Here is a 25,272-nt window from a genome sequence, read left to right as displayed (position 1 = left end):
CTTTCTGTCACAGCCCTTCAGAACTTACAGGAAGACAGTGAACCCTCCATCCGTTCCCTGGTAGCCGAGACCATCCGCATCCTGAGCGCTCCAAGGGAGCAGCCAAGATCAGGATGCACTGCGCAATCACGGTGCTGCACATGCTGCTAAGCCAGGCAGAGGTGCAGCTTTCCACAGCTGGGTGGCTGCATCTTAATAAACAGGACCAAGAAGCCCAAACCCGTGGTGTCCTTCAGGCGTGTAGCGCCCTGAGCGTGTCGAGCAGACAGAGTCACTCCCGGCCTCTGCCGCTGCCTGCGGGACAGGTCCCCCTGCAGCACCCCCTGCCCCGGCGTGTTTTACAAGCTCACCCCTCGGTGAGGCTTTCCACACAAGCAGCCATCTTGTCACCAAAAATCCGGACAGAAACTCTAACGCAGTTTGCAGTGTCAGACAGCAGCGTTCCTTATTGTGGCGCCGGGTGCACGGGGGTGTGTGATAGTTTGATGTGTGGGGGGGTGTTCTGGTGGCAGGGGAGGGGATTTGCTCCCTGTGCCACCAGATCTGAGTCCCATCCCCCTCGGGGGGTTGAGCCAAATCGGCGCCTCTGCGAATTGCCCTATTTAAGTCGAGACAAAGGGGCGGGAAAGGGCTTTTTGCTCAGGAGCGAGGAGAGAGCAGGAGGGCGCTGCCCTCGCTCCCGGCTCCCGGCCGGGCGGCTGCTCGGCCCGGGCCGGCGCCATGTGCTCAAGATGGCGCCGGGGGAGCCGCATGGGGGGCTCGGTAAGCGCCTCGCTCCCGGGGTGCCCGCCGGGCCGAGCTCCCCCAGAGAGGATTAATATCTAAGAGAAAACAACCACAACGACCGGGTCAGCCAAGATGGAGCAGGAGGAGGTGTACTGGAGCTGAGGTTTCCCTTGCAATCAGTGTGGAGATGGCAGGCGGCCCCCTGCAGCCAGGGTGCACTCGGCGGAGCAGAAGCCCACTCATGGCCCGTGGAGAAGCCCACGTCGGAAAGGAGATGCCTGAGCCCAGGAGAGGTCGTGGAGCAGGGGATGCGCGACCAGGTACTGTTGATAATGGGGCATGGAATGCACGACGAGGTCGTGGAGGCATCTGGAGACCGTGGGACGACCCACGCCGACGCGAGTGGCAGCAGCTCCCTAAGAGGCCGAGACTGGTAAAGCCCGAACTGGTGCGATCCATGGGGAGGATTGCAATCCTGCGGGCAGGGCTCATACTGGAAAAGTTTGGGGACTTTTTCTTCATGAGTAGGGGATCCACCGAAGCAAGGGAAAAATGGTGTAAGGACTCCTCCTCCTTTAAGAAAGGAGCGGCAGTTAACAACATGGACGGACTGACCTGCACTCCCCATTCCTGTCCCCCTGCGCCGCCGGGGTGGGGGGTTTGAGCCAGGAACGAAAGGAAACGGGGTGGGGAGGTGTTGTTTTAAGATCGGGTTTTGTTTTCTCTTTTCTCCTCTCAAGTAACCGGTTTTTTCGTTCCCCTATGTCTCTTGTTTAGTAACTGTTAATAAATTGTTTTGTTTTGATGAAGAAAGCCCGAGTCATGTTTTGCCCGAGACCATGGTGGGTGCTCCCTCTCGGTTCTTGTCTCGACCCTCAGTCCAAAAAAAACCACGACAGGGTGTCTCCTCTCGAATGAACCCCCGGCCCCTGGGCAGAACCTTCGTTCCACACCATGATCATGAATGTTCGGAACGTGTTCACGCAGTCAGTGTTATTCTCTCAAACAGTCGGTTCATTTTCTCTCACTTTACATGGAAATTCCTTCCCAAGCTCAGCTCTCTCCTCCACCCCTTTCTTTTGGGTCTGGGGTGTGTTTAGGGCAGGTGGTCCCCGAGTCAGTGGTCACGATCTCCCTCGGCCAGAATTCCCTTTACCTCACATCACTGCTGCACATGTTCACAGCTCAGAAGAACATGGGAACAAAGTTGATCCGTTCTCTGGGATGTTCCCTCAAGGGCAGGCAGTTCTGGATAAAGAGTCTCCCTTCTGATCACTGCCGGCAGCTTCAGGGGTGCGCATCTTGTTCTGTTCCTTAGGTATGTTTACATCGCCTACTGAACCCTTCGTGAAATTCTTACAAAAGTTTTAACCCCTTCGTTGCTGGATAACAATTCCCCCCCCTTGAGACTTGTATCAATTTTACAAGTCTCACCTTTTGTGGCTTTTGTACAACATTTTCACACAATTTAGCATTATCAATCCATACTCCATTATCAAGCTAAGCAACTATTATAAACTAGAAATCTTATTCATGCTTCACAACTTAACAAAAGTATTATTGATGCTTCTAAACTAACACAAGTAAATTGTATTCATGTTTCTAATGTATCTTATTATTTCCATACGTTCTTTTCAATTACTCTTCTCATACACCTGATGCCGATTGCAATGATCATAATTATGACGAGTAGCAGTGTCATTCCTTCTAACAGAGTGGCAGCCACCCTGCCACTATGACCATCCCCCTATACCTTGTACGATTTTGTTCAGCCAGTTGCTTTCAGCTGAGTCCTTAATAGCTTTACTGTCCTCTGCTACTTGTTTCATCCTTTGGAGTTGCACTTTTAAATCATCTGTCACGTTTGGGATACATACGCAGCAATGTTCATGATCCAGCTTGAGGCAGCCACACAGCCCCTGTTCCTTTGCTACTAGTAAATCTAAAGCCAAGCTATTTTGTACTGTCATCTTTGCATTTTCTTGTAATTCCTTGTTAATCAGTTGGAACCCTTGCCCACACGGTGTATCCTGGAGAGGGTAGAACATCTTGGCAATCTTTACACGACCCAATAGTTATGGTACAATTCGAAAAGGCTGTTTGACTTTTAGTCAGGAGACTGTTACACTTCCAATTAGCCTTACTATTGTTAAGTACAGAGCTAGTTGCCCAGGTTATACATCAACTTAAGTTTCCCATGTATTTCCAGGACCCTTCCAAGGACCTAGTGTATGTGTTAGGTTTCTTTCTCAATGTTGCACATTCTGGGGTCATGGATACATCTTTAGTATGATTCTGAGTGACACATAATTTCAACAGCCCCCCTGCCTGTCCTTCTGAAACTGTTAGGGCAAATTTTAGAAAGTCCTGATCTAAAGGTTTAGATCCTTCTGGACATTGATCACGTGTCCCTTTCCCAAACACAATTCCGTTATCACCTGGCCTCCTATAACCGACAGATTTACAGGAATTATCCCCCATTGCAAGGGCTGGCCAGCTACTTGGAGGACAGGTATGCAGGCCTAAGATTGTGCATTTTTCCAAATCCTTGGATCAAAGCCAAAATTAAATTCTCCTGACCCTCCTCTGTGCATAGTACTCCTAATCAGAGTATTAATGATTATTTATGTCATTATTGAGATTTTCCAGTAAATTTTAGATGCGTTGGTCCTACTTGTTCGGCTTCCCATTCTGGGGCTGCAACTGGTTGTATTCTACTGTAGTGGATCCGCGTTTGAATCCTGGAGACTTTCACTGCTTTATGTGCTGTGAGCAGGACTTGGTATGTTCCCTTCCACTTTTCCTTCAAAGGTTCATCATTCCAGGTTTGAACGTAGATCCAGTCTCCTGGCTGACACCTGTGCACCTGGACATCCAAGGTGACGGGTGCAGTCAATGTGGTGTACCTGTGTAAAGAGGAGAGAACCTTTCCCAAAGATCATAGAATCATAGAATCATAGAATGGTTAGGGCTGGAAGGGACCTTCAAAGGTCATCTAGTCCAACCCCCCTGCAAGGAACAGGGATATCTCCAACTAGATCAGGTTGCTCAGGGCCTCATCCAGCCGGGCCTTGAACGTCTCCAGGGATGGAGCATCCACCACCTCTCTGGGCAACCTGTTCCAGTGTTCTACAACTCTCATGGTAAAAAATTTTTTCCTAATATCCAACCTGAATCTACCTCCCTCTATTTTAAAACCATTACCCCTTGTCCTATCAAAGATATGACATAATCGTGTAATGATTTTTCCCCAATAACATGTGCCTCCTCAATTCCAGTTATAATTTGATAGGGCCTCCCGTATAAAATTTCATGAGCACTCAACTTTTGAACTTGATCTGATTCTGATTCATTCTTTCGACCTTTCCACTTGTAAATGCTATCTTATTTAAGAGAATTGTAAACCTCTTGTACTATTTACACTACAAAATAAGGACTCCTATCCGATGATATTCCCTCTGGAATCCCAAATCTAGGAATTATTTCTCTTAACATCATTTTACTACTTCTCTAGCTTTTTTGATTCGACACGGGAAAGCTTCAGGCCATCCTGAAAACGTATCTACTATTACCAAAAGGTACTTGTATCCATTACTTCTAGGGAATTCCGAAAAATCAATCTGCCAGTATTCCCCAGGCAGATATCCCCGTTTTGCCTCTCCAGGTGGAGGGTTTTTTTGTGTTGAGTTATTTTTACAACAAATTTGACATTGTCTTACAATTCCTTCTGCATGCTGCTGCATTCCGGGTCCAATTGCATGTCTCAACAGCCAAAACTAACATATCTGCTCCCAGGTGTGTATCTTTATGAGTTTGATGCAACAATTCCCTTCTAATTGGAGCTGTAACTAGACATTGTCCATTGGGTGTGACCCACCATTCATTTTTCTTATCACAATTCAAAAGTTTAGCTAATTAAGTTTCTTTTTATTGGATCTCGGAGCTTTTGATTCTATTTTTGCCTCCAGAATTAGAGCACCAACTATTTTACTAAAGGATACTCTTCTGCTACTTTATCGGCTCTTAGGTTTCCTTTAATCACATCGTTCTGTTACAGCCACTTCCTTGGGTAAAGAACCTGCTGTGAACAGTTTCAGAATTTCCACTCCATGTTTTACAGGAGTTCCTAGAGAGAACAGCAGTCCTCGTTCTTTCCGTATGGCTCCGTGAGCACGATTAACTCGAAAGGTGCACTTAGAATCAGCGTAGATATGTACCTATTTTCCAGAGCTCTTGTGGGAGCAGTCGATTCTGCTTTCTGTGCAGAAGTATTTATCAGAAGAGGGCGTGCCCCTGAGCGCCCAGATGTTTAGCCGGAGCTTCTCCCTTCCCCGTCCTCCGTCCCGCAGGATGGTGGAGAGACACCCCCCCCAGCCACCCCAGGGCAGCCTGGGAAGAGGATGGAGCTCCCGAGGAGCGCAGCTCTCCACCGGAGCCCTGCGAGGTGTCCAGGGTCCAGCTGATTCTTGGTGAGTGAGGGGCCCTGTGGTCTGGGCAGGGCGGGGGCCAGCGAGCGCACCCCGCTCGACACCAGGATCACCCTTCCCGTGACGGGGGCGTGCGGGCAGCCGGGGCATGCGGGTAACGGGGGTCCCGTGGGTGGCGTGCATGATGCTGCCCGGATGCCAGGGTGTTCAGGACTGGGAGCTGGCCCCAGCACAGCCTGTGCCAAGGAGGCAGAGAGCAGAGGGGACCCAGCTCCTGCTGTGGGGCACAGGCAGCGATGAGAGGCAGCTGGGCTGGCAGGAGGCAGCGGTACCGTGGGATGGGCACGTTCCCTGCCCGTCTGCAAGGGAATTGCCCACTGCACCGGGCTCCGGCATCACAGCCACTTGCCGGGCACCCTCCGGCCCTGATGCACGCGGGAAGAAGGAGCCGGGGGAGCGGGCGCGGGGCTGGATGGAGGGCAGAGCTCCTTCCTCTGCTCTCCTGCCACTGGACCGCCTCTACAGTTGTCCCTGCGCTCCTGCTTTCTTAGATGCCAGCTGGTTACCAGTGTACAGGAGCGAAAAGCACACCGTGGACTTCATCGCGGCCTTTGTCAGCAGCCCAGAAAAGGTAATTGCAGCCATATCAGCCGCATGGTGCCGGCGCCTGCTGATGAGCTCTGCTGCTGGGGGTGCTGCCTGGGCAGAGCTGCTTCTCCCAGGGCTCCCGCACGGCCCGGCACCTCCAGTGCTCCGGTCCCGCTGGCCACGTGTCCTCCCTCTCACGCTCCCTGTTTGTCTCTCTGTCTCCCTGCTGCCAGGAGGAGGACCAGAAGTTACCATTCCTTAACAGAATCTGCATCCTGTGCAAAAACGCCAGGCACCATGGCTTGTCTCAGGGCCTGGATGTCTTCTGCCAGCAATACGAGCTGGCTGAGAATATCAAGGTGAGGGCACACATGGAGGCTCTGGGGAAGGGGACAAGGCGTCCTGGCACCAGCTCCCTGTGAGGACAGCACATGGGCAGGGCAAGGGTCTGGTGGCCCTGGGTGCTGGCAGCTGCCAGGTCCCATCCCAGTTGTGCTCTGCAGGTGCTGCTGGAAGAGAAGCCCAGGGACCCACGGCGCACATTACTGCTGGAATATGCCGTGGATGCCATCACCAACTTGAGGTACTTGCCCATCCCTCCTGAGACCCCTTCCCCAGAGGTCTGTGTCCACCTGCACGAAGCTTCGAGGCACTGCTCCCAGTACCAGTGTCCCACTGACCCCTCTCTCTCTTTGCAGCTCAGTGAAGACTGTGCTGGAGGGCAAAGAGAAAAGCCTCCTACATGCTTGCTTTACAAGGGTCTTTTCACTTCCTACAAAAGACCAGTGTTTAGACTACGATGAGGTAATGGCTGGGGGGAGCTCCAGGAGCCCCCGGTCCCTCTGGGCTGCTCCCTGGCCACCCCGTGCTGCCGTATGGCCAGAGAGCCAAGGCAGGACAGGGGCTCGGCTTTGCTTTCCCACCTCCTCCCTTCATCCCCGACCAACGGCCCGCACCGCAGCAGATTGTCGGCCCTTGGGTCTCTCCCAGGCACCGCGAGGCAGCGTGGGAGTCCTCTCGTGGCTCTGGGATTTCTCATCAGTCTCCATGGGGTGAGAGGGACAGCGGGAAACCCTGCTACAAATCTTTGTCTTCCTTGCAGACTATGCTAGGACCCACGGGGTCCGGGGTAGGGGAGCGGGGCTGCTGGGGTGTGCGCCAGGGGGATCTGACACGGGCTGTGTGTGCCTAGGGCTCGCCGGGCGACTGCTGAGGGACGGACAGCAGCCTGAGTGCCAGTTCGTCCGCGAGGGTGAGTGAGGGCAGTGGGGTGTCTGCGGGGGCTGGTGGGGCAGGAAAGGCCCCGGTCTCTTCCCTGGTGGATGAAACCCTGCGGGTCCTGGACACTGTCTGGGAAGAGCCTCCCTCCAGATTCTGCCTGCGAGCGCTGTGCGACCGACTCCGGAGGGCGTGGAGGAGGACACTGGGCTGCTGGAGCAGCGTGCGGAGCTGAGCCCAGGGTGTTCTGCTCTTGGCGTTAGGGAAACGGACATCCCACGGCTGGAAGCAGAGGCCGTGGCACAGCGGACCTGCCTGTGTCTCCAGGCCATTGATTAAAGACTGTGGAACTGCATGTACTGTTTGAGATCTTCCTTCTCATCCCCCTTGCCCCGCTCTCCCCCAGCCCCCCATGGCCCCTGGCAGGGCTGCACGTGGCCCCCTGGAGCCATGCTGCTTCCCAGGCGGTGGAGTGGCCGTGCGGCGCTCAGGGAGTTTGAGAGGTTGGCAGCTCTTGACTTGCAGCAGCTCAGGCACAGCGGTACCCGGAGGTGGGAGCCAGTTCTTCCCTCTTGTCTTCATGTCACTTGCTGTTGGTTTGCGCTTTGGTGGCTTTTCTGTGCCTCTCACCTTCCACTTCCTGTTTTAGGAGGGGCCCAAGGGCTCTAGGATAGGCCTGGGGAAGTGTAAAATGGATCTGTGAATCTGTAGGATCGGACTGGGAGCTGTAGGAGGGGTCTGGGGTCTCTAGGATAAGACTGGGGTTGTGTAGAATGGGTCTGGGGACATCTGGGGGTCTCTAGGAAGGGTTAGGGGAATTTAAGTGGGGTTCGAGGGCTCTAGGAGAGGCCTGGGGGATGTAGAATGAGTCTGGGGAGATCTGAAGTTTTCTAGGATGGTTCTGGGGGCAGTAGGAGGTGTCTGGGGGTTCTAGGATGGGCCTGGAGGGATGTAGAATGGCTCTGGGGGGATCTGGGGTCTCTCTGATGGGTCTGGAAGCGTTATGAGGGGTCTGGGGCCTCTAGAATGAGTCTGGAGGCTGTAGGAGGGGTCTGGGACTTTAGGATAAGCCTGGGGAGTGTGAAGTGGTTCTGTGGGTATCTGTGAATCTCTTGGATGGCTCTGGGGGCTGTAAGAGGGGTCTGGGAGCTCTAGGATAGGACTGGGGAGTGTAGAATTGGTCTCAGGGAATCTGTGAATCTCTAGGACGGGTCTAGGGGCTGTAGGAGGTTTTTGGGGGTCTAGAATAGGTGTGGCGGGGTGTAGAATGGGTCTGGGAAGATCTAGAGGTCTCTAGGATGGGTTTGGGGGCTCTAGGGGGGGTCTGGAAGTTTTAGGATAGGCATGGAGGGTTGTAGAATGGGTCTGGGGGATCTGGGGGTATCCAGGATGCCTCTGGGGGCTCAAGGATAGGTGTGGTGGGGTTTAGAATTGGTCTAGGCGAATCTGGGTGTCTCTAGGATGGTTCTGGGGGCTGTAGGAGGGGGCTGGGAGCTCTAGGATAGGCCTGGGAAGGTATATAGGATGGGTCTAGGGGAATCTGAGGGTCTCTTAAGATTAGTCTGTTGGCTCTAGGAGGGGTCTGGGGGCTCTAGGACAGGCCTTGATGGGTGCAGAATGTGTCTGGGGGCATCTAGGGTCTCTAGGATGGGTCTGGGGACTCTTGGAAGGGTGTGAGGGCTCCAGGATAGGCCTTGGGGGTGTAGAATGGGTCTGGGGGGATCTGGGGGTCTCTAGGATAAGGCTGGGGGCTTGAAGAGGGGTCTGGCGGCTCTAGGATAGGTCTCAAGGGTTGTAGCATGCATCTGGGGGTCTCTAAGATGGGTCTGGGGGATACAGGAGGTGTCTAGGGGCTCTAGGATAGGCCTGGGGGGTGCAGAATGGGTCTGGGGGATCTGGGATCTCTAGGATGGGCCTGGGAGCTGTAGGTTTTACCCAACAATGAAGGGGTTAAAACTGTTGTGTAAGAATTTCACGAAGGGTTCAGTAGGTGATGTAAACATACCTAAGGAACAGAACAAGATGCGCACCCCTGAAGCTGCCGGCAGTGATCAGAAGGGAGACTCTTTATCCAGAACTGCCTGCCCTTGAGGGAACATCCCAGAGAACGGATCAACTTTGTTCCCATGTTCTTCTGAGCTGTGAACATGTGCAGCAGTGATGTGGGGAAAAGGGAATTCTGGCCGAGGGAGATCATGACCACCGACTCAGGGACCACCTGCCCTAAACACACCCCAGACCCAAAAGAAAGGGGTGGAGGAGAGAGCTGAGCTTGGGAAGGAATTTCCATGTAAAGCGAGAGAAAATGAACCAATTGCTCTGTGTTATGCGCTATTTAGAATTATTGCCTTGCTCGCTATTTAGAATTATTATTGATAAGTTGTGTTTTTGCAGTCAGTCCCTATCACCAGACATCTTCAAATCTGTGTCCTGTCACGCATATCTGTAATAAAATTTGTTGTATATAAACATGTTTCCAGAAACTTCATAATTGATACAGAGGATACAAGGGGTTTGGCTCGTTGTGCAATATGGAAACACGTTCCGAACACACGTGATCACGGTGTAGAACTAAGTTTCCGCCCTGGAGCCGAGGGCGCAGCCAGGAGGAGACACCCCCCATGCACCTGGCACCGCAACAAGGAACGTCGCTGTCCGAAACTGCAAACTGTGTTAGAGTTTCTGTCCAGATTGTCGGTGACAGTTGGACTTGATGATCCTAGAGCTCCTCTCCAACCATCATGATTCTATGAATATATTGTGGTGGTGCGAAACCCACCCCCTTCCTGGGCTGCTCGGTGCGATTCCCTCCTTTTTCAGGGCACACATCAGCCCAGGATGAGCTGAGTGTGAGTGATGAAAGGCCATGCACCAGAGTGCTAAGGCACCCTCTTCACGTACCAGGCCCCCTATCACTTGACTGTGCATCTGTACTTGGGTTATGGCCCAGTAAGGGAGATACCAGAAAGCCCAAAATCAGCAACTGATGGAAAATACCAGAATATTTCACCATCTGAGTTGGACCAAAATGGAAAAGTACCTGACAAAAATCAATTGTCTTGGACCCTATAAGTAGCGATTCCAAGCGAGACCCTTTGAGCTCTCCTGGAACACGGTGACCAGCATCTCCCCTCAGCTGGGACACCTCTCCTGGATCACAGTCACAGAATCACAGAATATTAGAGATTGCAGGGGACCTCTAGTCCAATCCCCCTGCTGGAGCAGGACCACCTTGATCAGATCACACAAGAACGCATCCAGGCGGGTTTGGAACATCTCCAGAGAAGGAGACTCCACAACCTCTCTGGGCAGCCTGTTCCAGTGTTCTGGTACCCTTACTGGGAAGAAGTTCTTCCTCATGTTTAAGCAGAACCTCCTATGTTCCAGCTGAGATCCATTTCCCCTTGTCCTATCATTGGATGCCACTGAGAAGAGCCTGGCTCCATCCTCATGACAGTCACCCTTTACATATTTATAAACATTAATGAGGTCCCCCCTCAGTCTCCTCTTCTCCAAGCTAAAGAGACCAGTACAGCCCAGTACGGCTCCCTCAGCCTTTCCTCATAAGCAAGATGCTCCACTCCATTCATCATCTTTGTGGCCCTGCACCGGACTCTCTCGAGCAGTTCCTTGTCCTTCTTGAACTGAGGGGCCCAGAACCAGACACAATATTCCAGATGCGGCCTCAGCAGGGCAGAGTAGAGGGGGAGGAGAACCTCTCTCGACCTACTCACCACACCCCTGCTAATACACGCCAGGATGCCATTGGCCTTCTTGGCCACAAGGGCACATTGCTGGCTCATGGTCATCCTGCTGTCCACCAGGACGCCCAGGTCCCTTTCCCCTGTGCTGCTCCCCAACAGTTCAGTCCCCAACTTGTACTGGTACATGGGGTTGTTCTTACCCAGATGCAAGACTCTACACTTGGCCTTGTTGTATTTCATTAAATTTCTCCCCGCCCAACTCTCCAGTCTGTCCAGGTCTCTCTGAATGGCAACACAGCCTTCAGGTGTGTCAGCCACTCCTCCCAAACTTGCTGACCGTGCACTCTATTCCCTCATCCAAATCATCGATGATTATGTTGAACAATACTAGTCCCAGTACTGACTCTTGAGGGACTCCACTGGATACAGGCCTCCAACTGGACTCTGTGCCATTGACCACTACTCTCTGGCTTCTATCTTTCAGCAAGTTCACAATCCACCTCACTACCTGATCATCCAGACCACACTTCCTCAGTTTAGCTGTGAGGATGCCATGGGAGACTGTGTCAAATGCTTTACTGAAGTCAAGCTAGACCACATCCACTGCTCTACCATCATCCACCCACTGGGTGATGTCCTCATCAAAGGCTATCAGGTTTGTCAAGCATGACCTCCCCTTAGCGAAGCCATGTTGACTGCCCCTAATGACCCTCTTATCCTTGATATGCCTAGAGATGGCACCAAGGATAAGTTGTTCCATTATCTTTCCAGGGGTGGAGGTGAGGCTGACTGGTCTATAGTTACCTGGGTCTTCCTTCTTGCCCTTTTTGAAGAGCAGAGTGACGTTTCCCTTCCTCCAGTCCTCAGGCACCTCTCCCGTTCCCCACGATTTAGCAAAGATGATGGTGAGTGGCCTGGCAATGACATCTGCCAGCTCCTTCAGCACCCGCGGGTGCATCCCATCAGGACCCACGGACTTATGGATGGCCAAGTTGCTTAACTGGTCCCTAATCAAGCCCCCATCAACCAGGGTAGACTCCTCCTCTATCCTGACTTCCTCAGGAGCCTCAGGGTTCCGGGGCACATCAGGATAGCCTCCAGCAGTATAGACTGAGGCAAAGAAGGCATTCAGTAACTCTGCCTTCTTCTTATCCTCTGTCACCAGGGCACCCTCCTCATTCCCCAGTGGGCCTACATTGCCTCTAGAGTTAGTTTTATCTGCGATGTATTTAAAGAAGCCCTTTCTGTTGTCCTTGACCTCTCTTTTTCCACTTGAGTTTGCCCAACTGTTCCCCATTTAACCATGCAGGTCTCTTGGTGCCCTTTCTTGACTTCCTACCTGTTGGGATGCACCGGTCTTGAGCTCGGAAAAAGAGGTCCTTGAATGCTAACCAACTACCTGGGGCCCCTTTATATTCCAGTACTCTGTCCCATGGGATTTCTCCTAGCAATTGTTTGAAAAGATCAAAGTTGGCCCTACTGAAGTCCAGGGTTCTAGTTCTGCTAGGTATTCTCTTCCTGCCACATGAGATCCTGAACTCCACCATTTCATGGTCACTACAACCAAGGCTACCCTCGACCTTCAGCGCTTCAACCAGACCCTCCTTATTAGTGAGAATGAGATCCAGCAGCACTCCTCTCCTAGTAGGCTCGTCCACCATTTGCATCAGGAAGCTATCATCAATGCACTGAAGGAACCTCCGGGACTGTGGATGGCTGGCTGAGTAGGCCTTCCAGCAGATATCAGGATAGTTGAAGTCCCCCATGACAACGAGGGCCTGCATTTGCAAGACCGCTGTCAGCTGCCTGTAGAAGGCCTCATCAACCTCCTCATCCTGATCCGGTGGTTTGTAATAGACACCAATAACTGTGGGCTCTATGAGGAGTCTGGGGGCTCTAGGAAAGGCCTGGAGGGGTGTAGAATGGATCTGGGGGGATCTAGGGGTCTCTTGGATGGATCTGAGGGCTGTAAGAAGGATCTGGGAGCTCTAGGAGGAGTCTGGGGGCACTCGAATAGATCTGAGAGAGTGTAGAATCCGTCTGGGGGGATCTGGGGGTCTCTAGGATCGGTCTGGGTGATAGGGGGACAGGTATAGGAGTAGGCATAAGACCATATAAAACTCTATTAGCTATTATTTCTATGGATAGGTATAAGAATAGGCACAAGACTACATAAGACTCTGGGAAATACATAGCTCTGTGAAACAGCTCTGTGAAATGTTAGAAGTTATCAAATACTAATCCCTGCTTTGGAACACTACCCGAAAAGAAGGCCGGTAAGAGAGACAAAATAAATGATGGCAAAGTTGTAACTCGTGACCCATAGGGAGAAAGCAAAGACAAAGAGGAGAGACAAGGACTAACAAGAACTAACATTTGTCTTCAAGCAATAACAAGTCGGAGACAACCAGGTGTCCACTCAAGGCCAGGCCAGGCTGGGAACCGGTTTGGCCCTGCAAGATCAGCCAAATCAGGAATTCTAGGGAAGAAGTGAAAACACACAGCGAGGAAGACCTACGGCCTTCATCCCAAAGACCCCTGCCCACGACCACCAGGAGGCGTGTTGAGGAGGAGCCTGAGGCGGATCCTGAGGCGGAGACTATGGAAATGATCTCCTGGGAGAGACTGACCTTTTGGGGAGGGGGTTATGAGTGTGTCTGTATAAATACAAGAAAAACTGCTACGGTGGGTGTGCACGTCTGTGGTGGAGCGATCCCCGTGCACCCAGCGCTGCAATAAACACACCTACTTTGCAACTTTCCAAGTTGTGGAGTCTGTTTCCACATGTCATGGAGGCTGTAGGAGGGGTCTGGGGGCTCTAAGATAGGCCTCGGGGGTTTTTGAATAGGTCTGAGGCAATCTGAGGGTATCTAGGATGGATCTGGGGGCCTCTAGGAGGAGTCTCGGGGCTCCAGGATTGACCTAGGGGAGTGTAAAATGGTTCTGAGGAGTTCTGTTACTCTCTAGGATGTGTCTGCGGGTTGTAGGAGGGATTTGAGGGCTCTACGATGGGCCTGAGAGGATGTAAAATGGATCTGGGGAGATTTGGGGGTCTCTAGGATGGATCAGGGGGCTGTAGGAGGTTTCTGGGGGCTCTAGGATAGGCCTGGGGAGGTGTACAAAGGGTCTGGGGGGATCTGGGGTCTCTAGGATGGGTCTGGGGTCTCTGAGAAGGATTTGGAGCTCTACAATAGGCCTGGGGGGATATAGAAAGGATCTAGGGGCATGTGATGTTCTCTAGGACGGGTCTGGGGGCTCTAGGATAGGCCTGGGGGTTTGTAAAATGGGTCTGGGGGGATATGGGGTATCTAGGATGGGTCTGGGGTCTGTAAGATTAGTCTGAGGACTCTAGGATCAGCCTTGGAGGGTGTAGAATGGATCTGGAGGTCTCTAGGATGGGTCAGGTATTGTAGGAGGGGTCTGGTGTCTCACGGATAGGCCGGGAGGGGTGTAGAATGGGACTGGTGGAATCTGGAGGTCTCTATTATGGGTCTGTGGGTTTATTATGGCTCTAGAGGGAGTCTGGGGACTCTCGGATAGACTTGGGAGGGTGTAGAATGGGTCTGGGGGATCTGGAGGTCTCTAAGATGGATCTGGAGGCTGTAGGAGGGGTCTGGGGGGTCTAGGATTGGCCTGGAGCTGTGTAGAATGGGTCTGAGGGGATCTGGGGTATCTAGGATGGGTCTGGGGGCTCTAGAAGGTGTCTGGGGGTTCTAGGATAGGCCTGGGGTGATGTGGAATGGGTTTGGGGTGATCTGGGGGGTATCTAGGAAGGGTCTGGGGGTTCTAGGATTGGCCTTGGGGGGTGTAGGATGGTTCTGGGGTGATCTGGGGTCTCTAGAATGGGTCTGGGAGCTCTTGAAGGTGTCTGGGGGCTCTTGGATGGGTCTGGGGGTCTATTGGTGTGGTCTGGGGGCTGTAGAAGGGGTCTTGGGGCTCTAGGATAGGCCTGGGGGGTGTAGAATGGGTCTGGGGGATCTGGTGGTCTCTAGGATGGGTCTGGGGGCTGTAGAAGGAGTCGGGGGGGGTGTCTAGGATTGGCCTAGAGTTGTGTAGAATGGGTCTGAGGGAATCTGGGGTATCTAGGATGGGTTGGGGGGCTCTAGGAAAGGTCTGGGGGATGTAAGTGGTCTAGGGGCTCTAGGATTGGTCTAGGAGGGTTTAGAATGGGTCAGATGGGATCTGAGGTCTCTAGGATAGGTCTGGGGGCTGTAGGAGGGGTCTGGGGGCTCTAGGATAGGCCTGGGGGGTGTAGAATGGGTCTGGGGGGATCTAGCGTCTCTAGGATGGGTCTGGGGGCTCTAAGAATGATCTGGAGCTATACGATAGGCCTGAATAGGTATAGAATAAGTCTGGAGGCCTCTAGGATGGCTTTGTGGGCTCTAGGAGGGGTCTGGGGACTTTAGGATAGGCCTGGAGGGGTGTAGGATGGGTCTGGGGGGATCTAGGGGTCTCTAGGATGGGTCTGGGGGCTGTAAGAGTTTTCTGGGGACTCTAGGATAGGCCTGGGGGGTTTAGAATGGATCTGGGCGTATCTGGGGGTATCTGGGATGGGTCTGGGGGCTCTAGGAGAAGTCTTGGGGCTCTTGTATAGACCTGGAAGGGTGTAGAATGCGTCTGGGGGAATGTGGGGGTCTCTAGGACAGGTCTGGAGGCTGCAGGAGGGGTCTGGGGGCTCTAGGATTGGCCTCAGAGGGTTTGGAATGGGTCTAAAGGAATCTGAGGGTATCTAGGATGGGTCTGGGGGCTCTAGGAGGAGTCTGGTGGCTCCAGGATTTACCTAGGAGAGTATAAAATGGTTCGGAGGAGATCTGCTAATCTCTAGGATGGGTCTGGGGGCTCTAGGAGGGGTCTGGGGATGTAAGAGGGGCATGGGGGCTCTAGGATAGGCTTGGGGGGGTTTAAACTGGGTCTGGGGGCATCTGAGGGTATCTACGATGGGTCTGGGGGCTGTAAGAGATGTCTGGGGGCTCTAGAATAGGCCTCAGGAGGGGTGTGTAGAATGGGTCCGAGGGGATCTGGGTATCTCCAGCATTGGTCTGGGGGCTGTAGGAGAGGTCTAGGGGCTCTAGGATAAGCCTGGGGTGGGGAGAAGGGGTCTGGGGGGATCTGGGGGCTGTAGGAAGAGTCTGGGGGCTCTAGGATAGGCCTGGGGGGATGTGGAATGGCTCTGGGAGGATCTGGGGTTATCTAGGATGGGACTAAGGGCTCTAGAAGGGGGGCTCTAGGATATTCCTGAGGGAGCGTAAGATGTTTCTGGAGAGATCTGTGAATTCCTAGGATGGGCCTGGGGGCTGTAGTATGGGTCGGGGGGCTCTAGGATAGGCCTGGGGTGTGTAGAATGAGTCTGGGGGACCTGGAGGTCAAATTATTGATGGAAAATCAGAAACTGGTCTGAGCCGTGAGCACATCCCTGCGGCAAAGGGAGCTGGGAGGGTTGTGCCGGAACAACGTGCTGCCATCCGCACAAGCCGCTGTCGGTAGTGCAGCGCGTCTGTGGCAGCCATGTGGCACGCACTGGCCACGCATGCAGCAGCGCCGAGGGAGCACCTTTCCATGGACTCTGCTGGGGGGTGAAAGGGGCGGCTCAGACGGAACGGGAGCAGCTGCAGATCACATCTGGGAACAGGCAGGGAACGCCCTGAAGGTGCTGTGCCCACCTCTCTTCTCCGCGATGGCCCTGCTCATTGACACCCTCCTGCTCGGCGGGATCCTGGGCGCAGTCGGAATGGAGAGACTCCCAGAAAGGGGCACAATGTGCCAGTGTTGCTTCTGCCAGGCTGCACCAGCCCAATGGGCCAGTGATGCTTCAGCCAGGCTGCACCAGCACAATGTGCCAGTGTTGCTTCTGCCAGGCTGCACCAGCCCAATGGGCCAGTGATGCTTCAGCCAGGCTACAGTGCAGCCCAAATGCTGCTGTTCATTTGCCGGGGACTGGTTCTTGCCAGGCTCTGACCGAACGACACGTGCTGTTGTGCTTTTCCGTTACAAAAAGGGATGCAGATTGACAAAGAGGTTATGCTGAACCACAGCAGCCGTCAAGGAGTGAGGAAACACATTCCCAGTGTGCCTCCTTGTGCCATCACTAAACTGGAAAGTACAGAGCAGTTTGGCTGGAGACCACGTCGTTCCACAAACCCCAGAAGACGGAATGGTACAACGGACCGGATTGTAGCTTGGGGGCCATCTGGAGTGTTCTGGGATGGTAACGAGACTGTTGTACCCTCCCAGCGTGGTGGTCATTCATCAGCGTGACATGGTGGGGGGTCTTCCAGGCCTCTTTGGCAATCATGGGTCATATTCCCCTGTTGCTGAGCAAGCTTGTTACCCAACAATAAAGGGGTTAAAGTTTTGTGTAGCAGTTTCATGAAGGGTTCAGTCGGCAGTAGGTGATGCACACACACCTAAAGAAACTAACAAGACGTCCATCCTTGAAGCTGTCAGCAGTGAGTAAAACAGAGACTCTTTATCCAGAACTGTCTGCCCTTGGAGGGAACATCCCAGAAACTGCAGAAACTGCATAAACTTTGTTCTCATGTTTTTCTAAACTGTGAACATGCAGTGACTTGGGGAAAAGGTAATTCCGGCAGGGGGAGATCGCGACCACCGACTCACGGACCACCTGCCCTAATTACACCCCAGACCCAAAAGAAAGGGGCGGAGGAGGAAAACTGAGCATGCGAAGTAATTTACATGAAAAGTGAGAGAAAATTAACCAATTGTTTAAGAATATGTAAATATGTTATGAATTATGCATGATCGTAGTGTATAACTAATTTTCTGTCCAAAAGTCGGTGTGCCCGCTAGGAGGAGAAATCCCCAGCGCTGCAATAAAGAATACCCGCTTTCTAAAACTCTAAAACGAGTCTTGGAAAGTTCAGTTTCCTTTTCAGGTATCACAGGAACCTTACGAACATTTCCGTGATCGGCTGCAAACGGCAGTTCAGAGACAAGTGGAAAATCCAGCTGCTGCAGATGTGTTGCTATTCCAGTTAGTAACTGAAAATGCTAACGCAGACTGCTGGCGAGCTCTTGATCCTATCAGAAATCGGGCAAAAACAATTGCAGATTTAATAAAGGCGTGTCAGAACGTGGGCTCGGAACACTATAAAGCAGAGATATTGGCAGCTGCTTTGGCACAACAGATGGTTACAGCCCAAGCAGCTGTTAAATGTTTCTCCTGCGGACAAGAAGGGCATATCAAAAAAGATTGTCCTAAAAACAGAAATCAGGGCAAAAGGGGAGCTCCGACTCAACTCTGCCCACGTTGTTATAAGGGATATCACTGGGGAAACCAATGCCAATCTAAGTTTGATAAACAGAGAATGGCTGGCAAAGGGAACCTCACGGCTGGCAAGAAAGACGGATCGCAGTTGTTGCGTCAACAGTGGTGGTGAACAGAGTTAGGACACCAAGACCCAGCCAAGCATTTACCTGGGCAACTTGGCCACGGTAGTGTTTAACAAGTTGCAAAATTCCTGGCCTTTAGGTGAACTTTGCTCATTATAATGTCGTTAGAATACCAAAACACACCTCCATCCCAAAACCTACCCGCCTCTGGGCTGCAACCACCCCTCACTGAGTATGTGCCCTGAATTTCTTCTAGTCTATACCTTTAAATCGAAGAAAATTTACACCACTCCTGACAAAGATACACGTGACTGGAGTCACTCAAGCTCCACCTGAAAGTATAAAAATGGCTTAAGAGAAGGGGGTGTTGGGCAAAGCCCTCCATCGGAACGTCTGGGATCAGTCGACGGGATGGACCTCCCTTCCCCCCCGCACAGGGACAGCTATCACGTAAGACCTCTGTGTTACACGCTTAGTTACCAACACCTTGCAGCTATTTAAAATTATCACCCATCAGTTGTGTTTTCCCAGTCAGTCCCTATCACCGGATATCTTCAAATCTGTGTTCTGTCACAAGCACGTGTAATAAAATTTGTCATACATAAATACAAGTTTCCAGAAACTGCAACAACAGATACAGGGGATAGAAGGGATTTGGCCAGGTGCACTGCTGGAGAGGTCAGACGAACACCCTCCGACTCAGCGGGCTGCCCAGAGGGATTTGTCCCAGTGACGCTGTCAGTGTGAGCCTGACGGACCGGTCACATTGTAAAGGGCTCGAGGTGACACCCCTTTTCCTAAATGGGGTGCGGCAGGCGGGTCAGGTACAAGGGTCTCGTCTGTCTTGGGAAACTGTAGACTGGTCAGATGGAAAAGGGCTCGAGGCAGTCCCTCTCTCTGTCCTCTATCGACCCAACATCGTGTCGTAACCTGACAGAGGTAGTTGTAGATTGTATTTCTCGTGTTGTTTCCGTTTCCTTGGACTGCCATATGATGAGCACAAAAGGTAGAAGCACGCGTCACGACGGCTTTAGTAATCAACAGAGTTGCGATAAACAAAAAAGGGGGAATTGTGGATAGAGAAGAGGACTCTGAGCTGTGGAAAAAGACAGGGTTCTCACGGCTGTCGTTTGTCTCCGAGCCCTGCAATAATATCAAGATGTTCCAGAGACCAAACAAAAGATATCGTCGTTGTTCAAGAAAGCAAAGCGTGCAGCAAGGTCGGCATCAAGGCCGTGCACATCCCGTGACAAGAACACCTGGCACAAACAGGGGGCTGTGTACATGCTTGGACTGCTGCGTAAAACTTAAAAATACAGAAATACACGATTCCACTGTTGATTGGAGCATGGGAAGGGGCTCTGTATGCTACAAATTTGGTAAAGGGAAAATAAACTTCGGTTCTGTCCTTGCACTCACAGAGTCCATGTGCTTCATATGCTACAGCAGGGGACTGGAGATGGAGACGGCCACGGCAGCACAGCTTGGAGAGCTCCGAAGTTCCCCACTCCCGGGGCACCTGCGGGGCAGAGTTGGTCCTGCTGGGACTGCCGAGGTTCGTGGGGCTGGTCGGCCCGGCACGGCTGCAGCAGAGAGCACTGAGAGCTGAGAGAAACAGCTACGCAGACACCAAGGTCAGTGCAGATGGAGCGGGAGGAGCTATGCTGGAGCTGGGATTCCCCTGCAGCCCATGGTGAGACGGCAGCGGCCCCTCTGCCACGGCGGAGATTAACGGTGGAGCAGAGACCCACCGCAGCCCATGGAGAACCCCACGCTGGAGCAGAGATGCCTGTGCCCAAAGGAGTTGGTAGAAGACTGTCTCCCGTGGGACCTTCCCCACGCTGCTGGAGACTGACAACAAAGCAGAGATGCAGTCCATGAGAAGGGAACCCGTCCCGGTGCGGGTGGCTGCACCCTAAGAAGCCGTGACTCCATGGGAAAAGTCCACGCTGGAGCAATCTGACGGCTAAGGATCACATTCTGCCAGGAGGACTCAACGTTGGAGAATTTTGTGGAATCAGGTCAGAAGGGCCTACCCCCCCTGTATCACGACCACCTCCACGAGGAAGAAAAGACGGGTAATAGTTATAGGCGACTCCTGTCTGAGGGGAGCAGAGGGTCCAATGTGCCAGGCAGACCCTCCTCTTAGGGAAGTCTGCTGCCTCCCTGGCACCCACGTTAAGGACATGGATAGGAAACCTCCAAGCCTGGTACGGCCCTCGGTCCGTTACCCGTTACTGCTCTTTCATGATGCAGAAAAATAAGGAGTTATGTTTCCCCTTTTCCAGTCAGTGGGAACTTCACTGGGCTGCCACAACTTCTCTAATATGATGGATAGTGGTTTAGCAACTCCATCTGCCAGTTCCCTCAGGACCCGTGAAGCAGCACGTGACAAACTGACCTGCAACCCCCATTCCCTGTCCCCCTGCACTGCTGGGAGGGGATGAGATAGAGCTGGGAAGAAGGGAGACGTAGAGGGAAGGTGTTTTTAAGATCAAGTGACTGTTAACAAACTAAATTGATTTGTCCCCAAGTCTTTTTTGCCTGGGGCAATGGTTGGTGGTTTTTATCTCAACCTTCAGGCCTTTTGTTACCTTTTTTTTTTTCCCTCCACCCTACTGGGGCCAGGGGGGAAGGAAGGAGCGAGCAGCCGTGTGGTAACTTAGCTGCCAGCTGGGCAAAACCACAACGAAAGGATATCCATGGGCCAGCTTGCTGCTGGGAGGACAGGGTTTGGGGCAATCTGTGGCTACGGGACAGGCTTCAGGGGAGGTGCTGGAGCTGAGGGCAGCTGCATACGGTGAGCAGGGCTGGAGGAGTTTTGTTGAGTTGGGGAGGCACCCAGCACCTTCTTGGAGGAGTGCGAAGGCCTTCAAGTACCCAGAGGGGTGGGCGCAGCCATCTGTCCCTCTTCCTGCTTCCTTTCCACCAGCTCTCAGAAAATCCCTGGGAGCTGCCCTGATGAGGCCTGACTCCAACTGACCATCAACCTGTTGCACCGGTGGGCTGGACACATCCCTGCAGCTCCCAGGCCCTCTCGGGCAGCCGTGCCCCTGCAGCGGCATCCCCTGTGGCTGCAGCCCAGGGACACAGAGGGGCCATTGCCATCAGCCTCACCGGCCCCAGCTGGGGCTCCTCCAGCCCCAGCCCCCAGCTGCAGCCGTGGCCCCTTACGCCCACTGTGTGACGCCCTCCCCTGGCCCCTGTGACAGCCACTCACCAAGGGCAAAGGACTAAAGACAGCCATGGGTGCAAAGGAGACAGCAAGCCTTTATTCCTTAATGTGTGTAGGTCCTGGGAGTGAGCCTACTTTGGGGCTCAGTGCCTGGACACTCACCCTTCCCCTGGGACAACACGGCAGTCGTCACTGGAGCAGCAGAGACAGAGAACGAAAATGCATCGATGGGGAGCAGGACAGAGAAGAATGAAATGAGGGAGAAGGACTGAGGAGCAGAGAAAGAAAGATACATGGAAAAGGACAGTGAGATGCAGAAATCCATAAAAAGGGATGAGGAGCCCTGCAGGGACATGGCAGAAAAAAAAACAGGGTCGGGGAGCAGGAAAGAAAGAAAATTATGAGCAGGGAGCAGAACAGACAGATCAAGAGAGAAATTGAACGAGAATAATTAAGGCAACAAGAGGGAGAGAGAAAGTCAGGGAACAAGCCAGAGGGACTGAGGAAAAATGAGAGAGATAGATCAGGACAAAGAGATGGAGAAAGAAAAAACAGTGATGGACTGCAGGGTGAGAAAAAAGGCCAGGGAGACAGAGGAGAATAATAGGACAGCGAGCTGGGCAGGAGGAGACAGCGAGAAATGATGGGACGGGCAGTGGAACAGAGATATACAGACAAAAAGCTAGGGGGAGGATGGAGGACAGAGAGAACAAGAGAAAAGGGACAGGGAGCAGGGCAGAGATGGAGACAGAAACGTTAGAGACAGAGAGAGGAAGAGAGTGGCGGGACCAAGGCAGAGAGATAAGGAAAGAAAAGACAGTGATGGGTAGCAGGCCAGGGGGGACAAGGAAAGACAGAGGGATATAGAAAACGGGTGAGGGACAGGGAGTCAGAAAGTGAGATACTGCAAAAGAGAGAGGGACAGGGAGCAGGACACTGGGACAGAGGCAAAGAGAGCAATAGAGAATGACAGAGAGATGGAGCAAGGGAGAAAAAACAGGGACAGAGAGCAGAACAGAGGTGAGGCAATAAAGTATAGAGCCAGGGAGCAGGACAGAAGGTCAGAGAGAGTAAGAGATGGACAGGAAGGAGGACAGGGACAGTAACACACAGAATGAGGAAAAAAAAAAAACAAACCAGCAACAGTAAGCAAGACAAAGGGAGAGAGATAGGAAGGCAGGGACACGGGGCAGCACGTACACGCACAGAGGGGAAAAGAATCCCAGGGAACACATCAGAGAAACTGTGAGGAAGAAGAGACAGATGCAGATCAGGACAGAGGTGGAAAAAGAAAAAACAGCAACGGGCTGCAGGATGGAGACAGAAGATGAAACAAGAGGGAGGGGAAGCAGCACAAAAGTGCAGAGAGAAAAAGAAAAGAGAGCAGAGGGAAGCAGATGATGTGCGGAAACAGACTCCACAACTCGGAAAGCTGCAAAGTAGGTGTGTTTATTGCAGCGCTGGGTGCACGGGGATCGCTCCACCACAGACGTGCACACCCACCGTAGCAGTTTTTCTTGTATTTATACAGACATACTCATAACCCCCTCCCCAAAAGGTCAGTCTCTCCCTGGAGATCATTTCCACAGCCCCCGCCTCAGGGTCCGCCTCAGGCTCCTCCTCGACACGCCTCCTGGTGGTCGTGGGCAGGGGTCTTTGGGATGAAGGCTGTAGGTCTTCCTCACCGTGTGTTTTCACTTCTTCCCTAAAACTCTAAAACTCTTGTTTTGGCTGGGCCCGTAGAGCCAAACCGTTTCCCTGGCCTTGAGTGGGCACCTGGCTGTCTCCGACTTGTTATTGCTTGAAGACAAATGTTAGTTCTTGTTAGTCCTTGTCTCTCCTCTTTGTCTGTTTTTCTCCCTATGGCTCACGAGTTACAACTTTGCCATCATTTATTTTGTCTCTCTTACCGGCCTTCTTTTCGGGTAGTTAGTGTTCCAAAGCAGGGATTAGTATTTGATAACTTCTAGCAATTCACAGAGCTGTGTATTTCCCAGAGTCTTATGTAGTCTTGTGCCTATTCTTATACCTATCCATAGAAATAATAGCTAATAGAGTTTTATATGGTCTTATGCCTACTCCTATACCTGTCCCCGCATCACAGAGGAAAAGGGAGCAGGACAGAACAGAGAGGAGAGGTACAGGGAAGCAAAGAAAATCACAACAGTGTGGGAAAGAGAGGGGGCTGGGAGGGACCGGGATGCAGAAGGGGGTGACGGCCCCAGAGGCCTGGGGCTCACTGCAGGTCGGCTCCGGGAGAATTTGCCAGTTCGGACACTTCTTCCCCCTCCTCTCCTCCCTCTTCTGCAACTCCGGGCGCTTGGCTGCCCTCCGCCCACGAGGGCACGAGTGTCTGACGGGTCTGACTCCCCAGACGCGGAGCCTCACGCGCTGCACGGCCCCGCCGCGCTGTCGGTGCCCCGCACCCCGCCGGATCCTACGGAGGGGGATCCCTCCCGGCCCGGAGAGGCTCTCTCCTGCCTGCAGCGTGAGACAGCTGCCCCAGACGGCCTTTGATTTCCCATTCCTCACCTTTCTCCGGCCGCTCCAGCTCCAGCCGCGGCAGCGCGTGCCCACCGGGCCCGTTCCACCGCCCCGCCGGCAGAGCGCGGCCGGGCAGAGCCCGCAGCCCCGAACGGTGCAGGCGGCGGAAGGAACGGACCGCCGCGGCCGCCGGGAGAGGGTCAGAAGCAGCAGCGGCCGTTATCGCCGCAGATCGCCCCGAACCGGAGCCCCTGGCGGTGCCCCGAGGGCAGCCCGCCGCCGCGACGGGGCCCGGGGGCGGCCAGGGGGTGGCCGGGAGGTGCGGGACGGGCTTCGGGAGCGGCGGCGGAGCTGCGAGCAGCTGCGTAGGGCGGGAGGGGCCGGCGGAGGCTCGCGGGGAGCTCGGGGGGGGCGCCCGGGGGCGCCGCTTCCCTCTGCCGCCTCTCGGGCAGCGCCCCGGGGCTGCCCCGGCCCAGCAGCAGCCGCAGCGGGCGGCCCGAGGCTCCGCGTCCCGCCACCCCCGCACCCGCCGCCGGGACCGGCTCCCGGCGCGCCGCCGCGCCGCCCCCACGCACCGCGCATGCGCCGCTCACCGACGGCGCGGTTCCGCGCTTTGCTCGGCGGGAGGCGGCAGCGCGCGGCGCCGTTACCGGCCTCGCGCGGCACGGCGCGCCACCGCGCATGCGCGGCCCCCGGCCTGCAGTACCGGCCGTCGATCCCCGGGCGGCGGCAGCGCCGCGACGATCCTTCTCCGGGGGTGGGTCGGGCGGCGGCGGAGCCCTCGGCCCGGTTCATGCTCCGCCCCGGCGGTCACCGCGGGAGCGGGGATCACCCGGCCCGGCCCCGGCCGCGCTCGCAGCGCGGCGCGAATGGCTCGAGCGTTGCCGTGCGTTCCGTCTGACCGCGGAAAAAGTCCGGTGGTTGTTTCTGCCCGCGCCCGCCGCCCCCGTGCCCCGAGAGGCAGCACCGGGCACCCGGCGGTGTTTCACCCCCGGAGTGCGGCCCAGCGATCGCTGCACCGGTCCGTGCGTGGCACGAGGGGCGCGGGAGCGGCAGCAGCGAGACGACAGGTGCCGGAGAGAGATTTGATGGCGGCGCAGGTGCCGTGCGAGGGCGGGAGAGCAGAGACCGACAGCTGCGGCGGGCGAAAGGGCAGCGCCGTTCCGCAGGAAACTGCACAGACGCAGCCCAGGTGCAAGCGGCTGATGTGCAGAGCAGCGATGCGCCGGGGAGCCCGGGGCTGTGCTGCCGTTTGCACCTTTCCTCACCTCTGTGCTACCCGAAATGCTCTGTGCTATCCGAAATCCTCTGTGCTACCTGAAATGCTCTGTGCTATCCGAAATGCTCTGTGCTATCCGAAATGCTCTGTGCTATCCGAAATGCTCTGTGCTATCCGAAATCCTCTGTGCTACCTGAAATGCTCTGTGCTATCCGAAATGCTCTGTGCTACCCGAAATGCTCTGTGCTATCCGAAATCTTCTGTGCTACCCGAAATGCTCTGTGCTACCCGAAATGCTCTGTGCTATCCGAAATCCTCTGTGCTATCCGAAATGCTCTGTGCTATCTGAAATCTTATGTGCTATCCGAAATCCTCTGTGCT

Source organism: Tauraco erythrolophus, chromosome 30 (assembly GCF_009769465.1).
Source record: "Tauraco erythrolophus isolate bTauEry1 chromosome 30, bTauEry1.pri, whole genome shotgun sequence".
Lineage (NCBI taxonomy): Eukaryota > Metazoa > Chordata > Aves > Musophagiformes > Musophagidae > Tauraco > Tauraco erythrolophus.
The sequence above is the reverse complement of the archived record's forward strand: the minus strand, read 5'-3'. Positions refer to the sequence as shown.